Source organism: Chelonia mydas, chromosome 2, assembly GCF_015237465.2.
Source record: "Chelonia mydas isolate rCheMyd1 chromosome 2, rCheMyd1.pri.v2, whole genome shotgun sequence".
Lineage (NCBI taxonomy): Eukaryota > Metazoa > Chordata > Testudines > Cheloniidae > Chelonia > Chelonia mydas.
In genome coordinates this window covers 150,290,513-150,301,743 of record NC_057850.1, presented here as the reverse complement: position 1 = coordinate 150,301,743, position 11,231 = coordinate 150,290,513, and positions in this window count along the sequence as shown.

Below are 11,231 nucleotides of genomic sequence, written 5' to 3'. Positions count from 1 at the left end.
TCAAAATCTCCCAGGGCATGAAGGACAGAGGCCGTAACAGGGACCCAAAGCAATGCCGCCTGAAACTTAAGGAGCTGAGGCAAGCCTACCAGAAAACCAGAGAGGCAAACGGCCGCTCCGGGTCAGAGCCCCAAACATGCCGCTTCTATGATGAGCTGCATGCCATTTTAGGGGGTTCAGTCACCACTATCCCAGCTGTGTTGTTTGACTCCTTCAATGGAGATGGAGGCAACACGGAAGCAGGTTTTGGGGATGAGGAAGATGATGATGATGAAGTTGTAGATAGCTCACAGCAAGCAAGCAGAAAAACCGGTTTTCCCGACAGCCAGGAACTGTTTCTCACCCTGGACCTGGAACCAGTACCCCCCCGAACCCACCCAAGGCTGCCTCCCGGACCCGCCAGGCAGAGAAGGGACCTGGGGTGAGTGTACCTTTTAAAATACTATACATGGTTTAAAAGCAAGCATGTTTAATGATTAATTTGCCCTGGCATTTGCGGCTCTCCTGGATGTACTCCCAAAGCCTTTGCAAAAGGTTTCTGGGGAGGGCAGCCTTATTCCGTCCACTATGGTAGGACACTTTACCACACCAGGCCAGTAGCATGCACTCGGGAATCTCTGTAGAACAAAGCATTGCAGTGTATGTTTCTTGGCATTCAAACAACATCCGTTCTTTATCTCTCTGCGTTATCCTCAGGAGAGTGATATCATTCATGGTCACCTGGTTGAAATAGGGTGCTTTTCTTAAGGGGACATTCAGAAGTGCCCGTTCCTGCTGGGCTGTTTGCCTGTGGCTGAACAGAAATGTTCCCCGCTGTTAGCCATGGGGAGGGGTGAGGGGCTAGCCACGTGGTGGGGGGAGGCAAAATGCGACCTTGGAACGAAAGCACATGTGCTGTGTATGTAATGTTAACAGCAAGGTTTTACCGTGAAAGAGTGTACCCATTGTTCTATATAATGCTGGATAATGCGCGTGATGTTTAATGTGCTCCTAATTGCCAAGGTGATCTGAGCAGGCTCCATGCTTGCCGTGGTATGGTGTCTGCATAGATAACTCAGGAAAAAAGGCGCAAAACGATTGTCTGCCGTTGCTTTCACGGAGGGAAGGAAGGAGGGCCTGATGACATGTACCCAGAACCACCCGCAACAATGTTTTTTACCCCATCAGGCATTGGGATCTCAACCCAGAATTCCAATGGGCAGCAGAGACTGCGGGAACTGTGGGATAGCTACCCACAGTGCAACACTCCGGAAGTCGACGCTAGCCTCGGTACAGTGGAAGCACTCCGCGAAATTAATGCACTTAATGGACTTAGAGCATTTTGTGTGGGGACACACACAATCGACTATTTAAAAACAATTTCTAAAAAACGGCTTCTATAAATTCAACCTAATTTCGTAGTGTAGACATACCCTTAGAGACACTGGACATTATGAGGGAGAAGATGGATCCCTGTGGGACTTCACAGATGGGTGCTTTGGAGGGGAGAGTAGGTGCCCAACTTGACTCTCTGGGTGCCACCTGAGAAGAATTTGTGCAATCTACTTACCCTCCATGTCTTTGAGACTGGTCAACAGGTATGCAGGCATTATTGACTAAATCAAATGCTGTGGAAAGGTCCAACACTAGAAGCATGGATGTATAAGTCTTTATGCAGCCAAGACACCTCTTCATAGTCTGAGATATTACTACAATCACAGTATTAATAACACCATCACCCTCTGATATGGTGCTTTTTACCAGTAGATCCATTACAAAGGAGATCACTATCATCTCCACTTTACAAATGGGAAAACTGAGCCACAGAGAGGGGAAGTGATTGACCCAAGGACACCCAGCAGCCAAGTTAGGAAGAGAACCCAGGTCTCTGGAGTCCCAGTGCAGCGCTCTAGCTGCTAGACCACACAGCTTTAGCCTGGCATTTCCCTATGCACTGCACTCCTGTGTGTGGTCACACTACTGAATATCTTAACGGTCCCAATCAATCTCTGTAGAGTGTAGGTCACTGTCAGTTCCGGGTTCCAATCCCTGTTGAAAAATACGTGGGTGGATGATCAGGCAAGGCACCTTGGATAAAGACACTCTAGCCACAAACACAGCATTTGATTCAATTGCTAATGTAATACATACCTGTGGTTTCCTGTTGTGTGAGAAGTGCACATATTCAAACTCAGTCATGTGTCTCTTTTTCCTCTCATATGATTTTGTGTGAATTCGTTGCCCACCCCTTTCCTGTGCAGTAATGTGCATCACTTACAATTCAAGCTATAGAAACATTTTTTGCCTATTTTCAAATGGAATAAATATAAGTGAAGAAGCCAATAAATAAAACCCTTAAACCCACACACAGCACATGTGCAGCATTTAGAGCCAGAATATATAAGTAACACAATGGCCTGCACTGTAGATGATGCAAAATCAGACCACCCTTTGAGGAAATCAGGGAGCAGTTATTCCTCCTAAGACATAAATCATTCCCAAGCTCTCTGCAGGCAAAACGATAGTGCGCATTGTGCTATCCCTGATAAGGTGCAACCACAGGCCAATGCAGAGTCCACAATGGACTGGTGAGCAGGATCTCCTCCCTGCCCAGTTTGGGGTGATTTGGAACTGGAGGGAGGATTAGTCCCTGTCATGGGCGGTGGGTACCATAGGTTGGGGGAGGTTGTGCCTTCCCAAACAGCCAGGTGTGGCCCTGCCCACACTCTGCCCCCAAGCCCCTTGCTTCCACTCTGCAGCCTGGCTCCAGGGGCTGGGGCCACGCTGTCTGCCCGCCCTCCTGGTGCTCCAGGGCTGGGGGGGCAGCGGTGACACAGCTTGTTCTCCCTCACAGTGTTCTGGGGGCCGGGAGGGGCTGTGGCCACTCACCTGCCCTCCCTCCCTCCCAGCGTTCCAGGATTCGGGGGGCTAGCCTAGGGCAAGGACCAGCAGCCACGGTGGCAGGAGGGATCTGGGCTCTGGCAGGGAGCAGGAGGAGTGGGGCCTTCTGTGGAAGGGGCAGGGCTTGGGGCTAACCTTCCCAAGCCGCTGATTCACACACCACCCAGGATCCCTGTCTACCATTGATATCAGTGACTGGTCCTTGGGCAAGGGCCTTGGGGTGGGGGAAGGAAAGCTCTTACACGACCCCCCTCACATACAAGCTAGTGCCAGACAAAATCTACTCATCATTTAGTTTCTTGTTCTGGAGGAATTTGCTGATAGCTCCAGAAATGAATATCAATCACTGAAACATCCCCTCAGAAGTCTCTAAAGCAGAGGCTTCTCACTATTGCTATTGCTTGACTGAGCCTTCATGGTTTTTCACACAGTGCTGAAACAGAAGCTAAGATTCCCAAGTCTGCCATCTGCTCAACAAATTATCAAATTATTTCAATTGAATTGGGGAGTGACCAGTACTGTCCAAAATCTCCCAGCTGAGATGGAAAGCGGATTTCTCATGTACAGAGAGCAAGAAGGCAAATACATACAAGATTGTCAATATTTGGTACAGCTTTTAAGGAAATTATGGACATAATCAATTAACATAAAGGAAACCAGACTTTAAAACTTAAATATTAAAGATAGATCTCAAGCTCCTTCGCACTCTAGTGACACAATACTGTCCCACTCTTTTCTTCTTTTGTAAATGTTAGTTATTTTTACAGAGACAAGGTGGGTGAGGTAATATATTTTACTGGACTCACTGCTGTTGGTGAGAGAGACAAGCTTTTGAGCCACACAGAGCTCTGCTTCAGATCTGGGAAAGGTACTTGAAGTGTCATAGCAAAATTCAAGGTGGAACAGATTGTTTAGCATAAGAAGTTACACCTATTCCATTCAAAGTAGAGTGGCCTATTAACACTTCTGCAGATATAGGACAAAAATTCGGGTTAGTGGGTTACAGATTGTTGTCATAAGCCATAAATCCAGTGTCTCTGTTCAGTCCATAATTTTTAGTGTCTGGGAGAGTTATGAATTTAAGCTCCCAGGCTTGTCTTTTGAAAGCGTTATGTAGATTTCCTTTGAAGATGAGGACTGGTCAGATAGAGTGATGACTTTGTGAAAAATATTCACCCACAGGTGACGTGATGTTTTAGTCTTTTGTCATTTTCCTGTGTGAGTTCATTCAAGAGCATCGTGATTGTCTGGTTTCACCCACATAGTTGTTATTGGGGCATTTAGTGCACTGGATGAGGTACACCCCATGTTGTGATAGACATGTGTAGGATCCATGGATCTTGGAAGGTGCATTGCAGGGGGTAATAATCATTGTAGCCGTGGAGATATGTCTGCAGGTTTTGCATCTTTTGTTCTGGCAGATGCCACTTTTGAGTTGGTGTGTCCTGGTCTGTGGGGAGCTTGCATCTGACGATGAGCTTGTAGAAGCTGGGGAGTTGTTTGAAGGCCGGAAGAGGGGATTCATGAAAGTTTTCTGTCAGGATGGGGCCCCCATTGAGTATGGGTTGCAGCTGTTTGATGATACCCCAATGTGTTCCAGTGTGGGGTAGTAGGTGACAACTAGGGCTGTGTGGTCAGAGGGGGTTTTATTTCTGTATTGAAGCAGGTTCTCTTGCGGTATTTGGGTCGCTCCAAGGCAAAAGTCTGGGATATACACCTTAAAACACTTAAAACCTCCTTCACCAAAAAAGGACATGCCACCAGAGAAGTAGATCACATCATGGAATGGGCCACCCAAATACCCCAAAAGAACCTGCTTCTGTACAGAAATAAAACCCCTTCTGACCACACAACCTTAGTTAAAAGAAAAGGAGTACTTATGGCACCTCAGAGACTAACAAATTTATTTGATCATAAGCTTTCATGAGCTACAGCTCACTTCATCAGATGCATTCAGTCTGATGAAGTGAGCTGTAGCTCACGAAAGCTTACGCTCAAATAAATTTGTTAGTCTCTAAGGTGCCACAAGTACTCCTTTTCTTTTTGCGAATACAGACTAACACGGCTGCTACTCTGACAACCTTAGTTCTCACTGACCACCCCACACTGGAACCCAAATGATTGTTCACGCACTGAATCGCTGTAGTAAAATACACCTCTTTTTACATACGAATCACTTTCTCACTGTCCCTTGGCAAGCACCCATCTCGGCAAACACCCTAAACATGGTGAGTCTGGCCCAGTGGGGGTAGGGTTGGGCGCTTAAGGTGGAGCAAAGGGTCTAGGTGTTTTTTTAAGGGGATCGCTGCAGGCGACTAGAGACAATATTGTAAATTCTCCCACCATTTTCCACAGGTGGGGGTCATTGAAGCCGATATCTCACTCCTGAAGGTAAGCAAGGATGAAAGGGTGCATCTCCTGCACACGTGCAGCTTCAAACCAGGTCCCTATGCTGCTCACCTGTGTGCCGCTTTAATCCCTGCACAAGTGATTGCCGATTGGCACGGGAAAATATCCTAAAATGGGGGAAGGAACAAAGCAGCTCTGCCAAGGAATCTCCGGCAGAGGATTAGGGAGTTCCTCCAGGAAAGTTTCCTAGAGATCTCTCTGGAGGATTCCCATGAGATCTCAGTGTGCATTAACACACTGTTCCGCCGCACTGCTTAGCTGCACAGGGGAATGTGAAGCACACACAAACACAGCCAGTCCTGTACATTTCCATCCCTTCACCCACTTCTAGAATATACAGAGCCAAGGACAGCTCTACCTCATATAACCAAGCAGTATGCATCAACTCAGAAAGATCACTTACCAGAGCTCTCCTCTCCTGCATCATGCACACCACAGATGGACTGCTGGGACTGGCTAGACCCCTCCAGAGTGGGAAAGAGGTCCTGACTCTCTGCGCCACCCAACGGCCTTGCCATGTGCCACATCGTCCTCCAACTTGACCTCCTTGTCCATGACTTCCTCCTCAAGGTTTTGTCCACGGTCTGCCGCCTCCAGCCCCACCAAAGTATCCATGAGGCTCTTGGCAGTGGAGATGAGGTCGCCGCCAAGGATGGGGTCCAGCTCCTTATAGAAGCGACAGGTCTTTGGTGCAGCAACAGAGCAACAGTTGGCCTCCCTTGCCTTCTGGAATGTCTCTGCTCCTCTATCTTCACACGGCACTGATGCATGTCCCATTCGTAGCACTTATCCAACATGCCACAAGAAATCTGACCATAGGGATCAAAGTTCCTATGGATGAAGTGGAACTGGGATTGCAAAGCCTCCTCTCCCCACAGTGCCAGCAGATCCAGCAGCTCAGGTGTGCTCCAAGCGGGAGAGCATTTGCTGTGTGGAGCCGCCATGATCAGCTGGGAAGATGTAATGTGAGCTCTCCCCCCTGAGCAAACAGGAAGTGGAATTTCAAAAATTCCCGGGCCTTCAAAGGGGGAGGGGCAGATTTCTATGTACCTGGTGCAGGGCAGTGGAATTCAAACTACTGGCCAAAGCAGTCAGGATGGGCATTATGGGATACCTCCTGGAGGTCAGCCACATAACCAACCACAGTGTCTACACCAGGGGTCTCAAACTCAAATGACCATGAGGGCCACATGAGGACTAGTACATTGGCCTGTGGGCTGCATCACTGACCCCCCGCTGCCCCAGCCCCGCCCCCACTCCACCCCTTCCATGAGGCCACGCCCCTGCCCCACCTCTTCCCACCCCTTCCCTGCCCCCATTCCAACCTTTTCCCCAAAATCCCCACCCCAACTCCGCCCCCTCCCTGCCCCCGGGGGTACAGGAGGGGTGCAGGGTGCGGCAAGGGGCTCAGGGCAGGGGTTTGGGGTGCAGGAGGGGTGTGGGGTGCAGCAGGGGGCTCAGAGCAGGTGGTCAGAGTGCAGGAGGGGTGTGGGGTGCAGCAGGGGGTTTGGCTGCAGGAAAAGTTCGGGGGCGGGCTCCGGCCTGGCGCACTCCAGGGGCAGGGCAGGCTCCCCACCTGCCTGCCCTGCCCCCGCACCTTTCCGGGAAGCGGCTTGAACCTGGTGGGGGCGGCCACAAGGGTTTGTGTGTTGTCCTGGCCACGCCTCCAGGCACCGCCCCCCCGCAGCTCCCACTGGCTGGGAACGGGGAACCACGGCCAATGGGACCTTCGGGGGAGGTACCTGGAGGCGTGGCCAGGGCAACACACAGACCCTTGTGCCCCCTTCTTCCCCCAGGTCCCGGCCGCTTCCTGGAGCATCGCTGGGGCAGGGCAGGCAGGCGGGGAGCCTGCCCTGCCCCCGGTGCATGCCAGGCTGGGCCAGAGCCACTCTAGGTAAATGCTGAGGGGGCTAAAGGGCCAAGGGGAGCTGGCGGGCCACAGAAAATAACCCCGCAGGCCGCGTGTTTGAGACCCCTGGTCTACGCTGACGATATAACTTTGCCGCAAAAAGCTCTACGCCTCTCGTCGAGGTGGTTTTATTTTGTTGGCAAAGCAGGAGAGTTTTGTTGGCAGAAAGAGCATTGCAGTATGTATACATTCACTGTTTTGTTGATGAAACCTGACTTTTGTTGACAAAACTATGTAGTGTGGACAAGGCCTCCGATACATAACTGTAATAAGAAAAAACTGTTTGCGTACGCACATATTGAGTGTGACGGATTCCTCCCGGGGTGCCACCTGGAACTGGGATACCACTGAGCCCCTTGACCCACCAGCCTAGGCTCCCTCTCACACTGTACCACTGTGAGAAGCTACAAAGCCCTCCAGCCTGCACTTTCACCAGCACACATACAGGTAGGGACACACCTAGCTGCAGTTACATGCAGGCTCTCTGACCAGCCCCTGCATAGGAAGCCTACAGCTAAGATGACTCCCAACTCCCCAAGCGCACACCCCCTCTGGAGGTTAAATCCAAAATTATACCGTCTTGCACTGCACAGGGAACTGTACAGCGTAAGCTCATAAAATTCTCCTCCTCCCTCCATGTGGAGAGGAATATGCAACAGCCTTTGCCCCTGAGTTATGACTCCCACACACTTCTTTCCAACTCACTGGTTTAGATAAAGCAAAAACAAGTTTATTAACTGCAAAAGATAGATTTTAAGTGATTATAAAGGGATAGCAAACAGATCAAAGCAGATTACCTAGCAAATAAACAAAAACCACAAACTAAACTTAATATATTAAATAGATAGGGTGAAAATCTGCTATTCATATCCAAAGTGATGATACAAGCAGGCTGCAGATTCTTAAGGGGCAAACTGCACTTGCTTTAGAGCTTGGAATCCCCCAGTGTTTCATTCACAGGCTAAAAATCTCTTTAGCCTGGGTCCAGCACTTCCCCAAGTTCAGTCTTTGTTCCTCAGGTGTTTCCAGGAGTCTCCTTGGCTAGGGAGTGAAGAAAACCAGCTGATGTCACTCCCTGCCTTATATAGCTTTTGCATATGGTGGGAACTCTTTGTTCCCAGACCAGTCTGTGGAAAAATACTGACATCCCAAGATGGAGTCTAGAGACATGTGGTCTCATCACATGTCCTTGTAGAGTCATAGCAGCCATTACTTGGAAGCTGTCTGTAGTGTTCACAGGAAGGCTCACCAGGTGGGAGATAAGCTTCTCACAAGTTTTTTCCTAATGGCCCATTGCCCTGAATAGGTTCTTCCCCACCCACTTTCTAGACTGAAAGCATCTTATCTAGTGGGCGTTACCCAGGTGTAACTACATTTGAAATACAGATAGTCAATATTCATAACTTCAGATAAAAAAATGATACATGCATACAAAAAGGGTGATCATATTCAGCAAATCATAACCTTTCCAATGACACCTCACACGACGTATCTTGCATACAATACACCATAATTATGTCATAATCATATCATAATAATATCACAGTGAAGAATATGGGGTGCAGCATCACTGAGTATTTAGGGTGGAATTTTCAGAAGTACCTAACTCTGGCCTAATTCTGCTCCCATTGGAGTCAACCAAGGTTTTATCATTGACTTCAGTGAGACTGTACCTGAGTAGATGTTCACCAACATGAGTGAGCAGTCTACAAACAGGACATTTTAAACTTCTTACTGAAGAAAGGTCTTACTCTATAGTGGAGGCTTTTCTGTTTCTTGGGGACTCTCTCAACTAGTGCTGTTACACCAAATATATTCCATGCAATTGTCAGCAATTAAAAATGGATACTGTACTCACCTTTTCCCTACCCCCACTGCATCAAATAATTGAATTTTAGCTTGCAAAAGAAGACTTTCACTCTGTGTCTCAGCTGAATTTGTTTCCAAGTAGCTACATTATTTATTTAAAATGTATTTATTTTATTATTTTGATTAGATTTAAAACTTCACAGCAAAAAAACCCATCCAGAGTTCTGGGCAGCACTGACAAATTTCAAAGCACAATGAAGAAAAATTACACAAATCAAAATGTTCTAATTTGTGTTATTTTGGAAGAAGATTGGTCCTTTCGTATGTTAACTTACCATTTTTAATATTTATGTACACAGCCTTAAATGGCTTATAGCACCCTGTAGAAAGCTTTTTTTAAAACACAGGTGCTCTTTATTTAAAGTGATTGCTTATGTCCAAGCAGAATGTGCTAAACACTCTGAGTTCAAGGCAAGGATTTGTGTATGGTTATCCCCTGGTGTGCGTGCAGAGCCGTGGCTAGCTCTGAAGTATTGGAAATTGTGTGCTCTTGCATTTTAAAAAATGTGGGCCATGATGGTTTATTAAAACCCCTTCACACTGTCCGCTTTATCAGTGTGCCACTGCTAGGGTACTAGTGTGTAAACAAAAGCTGTCTTCTTTGTCATCAGCCTGCTGCTCCTGCCACATCCATTCAGTCTCAGCACAACTGCTCAAGGGTCTTCACCCACAACAGTCAGTAACAAACAGCACTGGCTGCCTATTGTTCCCTAAGTGCAATTTAAGGTCTTACAGTTGGGAATTAAAGCTTTAGACTATGGCAGGCAAGATGCTCAGATACTGCTTCTGATGAGAATAATAATGCCTTGATAGAGAGTTTTAAAAGATAAGCAAGGCAATTGTTAATTTGTGTGAGGATGAGACATTGTGATTGCCCCTTGTTTGTACATGTGCAAAGGCAGGTACTCTACAAGTGCATGAATTTGAAGAGGAGGCACTTGGGGAACCCCTAAAGGAGGGAATTACAAAAGTCAGAGTGGAAGAAGGAAATGAAGACATTGATGGGATTTTGTCAAAGGTGAAATAAAGGCAGTGACATATTTGGTCAAAATCACTGAGAGGTCATAGATCTGCAGAAAGAAAGAAATTTGGGAGAAGTAAAGCTCCCATTCAAGCACCACACCAAGACAGGAGGCAAATGAGCTGCCTGAGTCAAGAAACAAAATACAGAGAGTGGACTTCTGTTTAACGGGGCTGAGACATCCCCCCTGGTGTTATCTGGACCAGTGATCTGCTAAATCATTCCAATCCTTGACTCTGGGAGCCAGCCTTACCATGCTCTGCTGTGAGAACCCCCACTCCTGGGCTGTTCTTGCACAGCCTCTGGCATGTAAGCTGCTCCTTGGATTGTGGAACCGAATGACACTAGCCAATACCCCTGATTGCAGACACAACCCCAGGAACCTTCATCTTGCAGTGTCCAGTTATGCCTGCTGGACACTGCAAGCTGAAATGAGTTTGTCAATTTAACAAAGAAATTGATATGTACGAGGCTTGTTATCCCAAGGGGAGTCCCTGACATACTTCAAACCAAACACACTGCTTCAGGTAGAATAAACAAACAGACTTATTAACTATAAAGATAGATTTTAAGTGGATATTAGTCAAAGCATAAAAAGTCAGATTTGGTCAAATAAAATAAAAGCAAAGCGCATTCTAAGCTGATCTTAACACTTCCAATGTCCTTACAAACTTAGATGCTTCTCACCACAGGCTGGCTACCCGCCCTTCAGCCAGGCTCTCCCCTTCGATCAGTGCTTCAGTTGCTTGGTGTGGTGTCTGTAGATGTAGGTGGAAGAGAAATAGAGAGCATGGCAAATGTCTCTCCCTTTTATCATGTCCTTTCTTCCCTCTTGGCTTTGCCCCCCCTCTTCAGAGTCAGGTGAGCATTACCTCATCGCAGTTCCAAACTGACCAAAGGAAGGGGGGTGACTCCCTTGAGAGTCTAACAGATTCTTTTTGTTGCTGCCTAGGCCAGTATCCTTTGTTCCTGTGAGGCTGGGCTGGGTTTGTCCCGTACCTGCCCTGATCAGGTGTGAACTTCAGTATTTGGGTGGCTTTCTGCTCTTGGAGAGTTTTTGCCTGGGCTTATTTTAAGCAATGAGGATACATTTTCAGCCTCATAACTATATATATGAAATTATAACCTATAACTTTACTATAA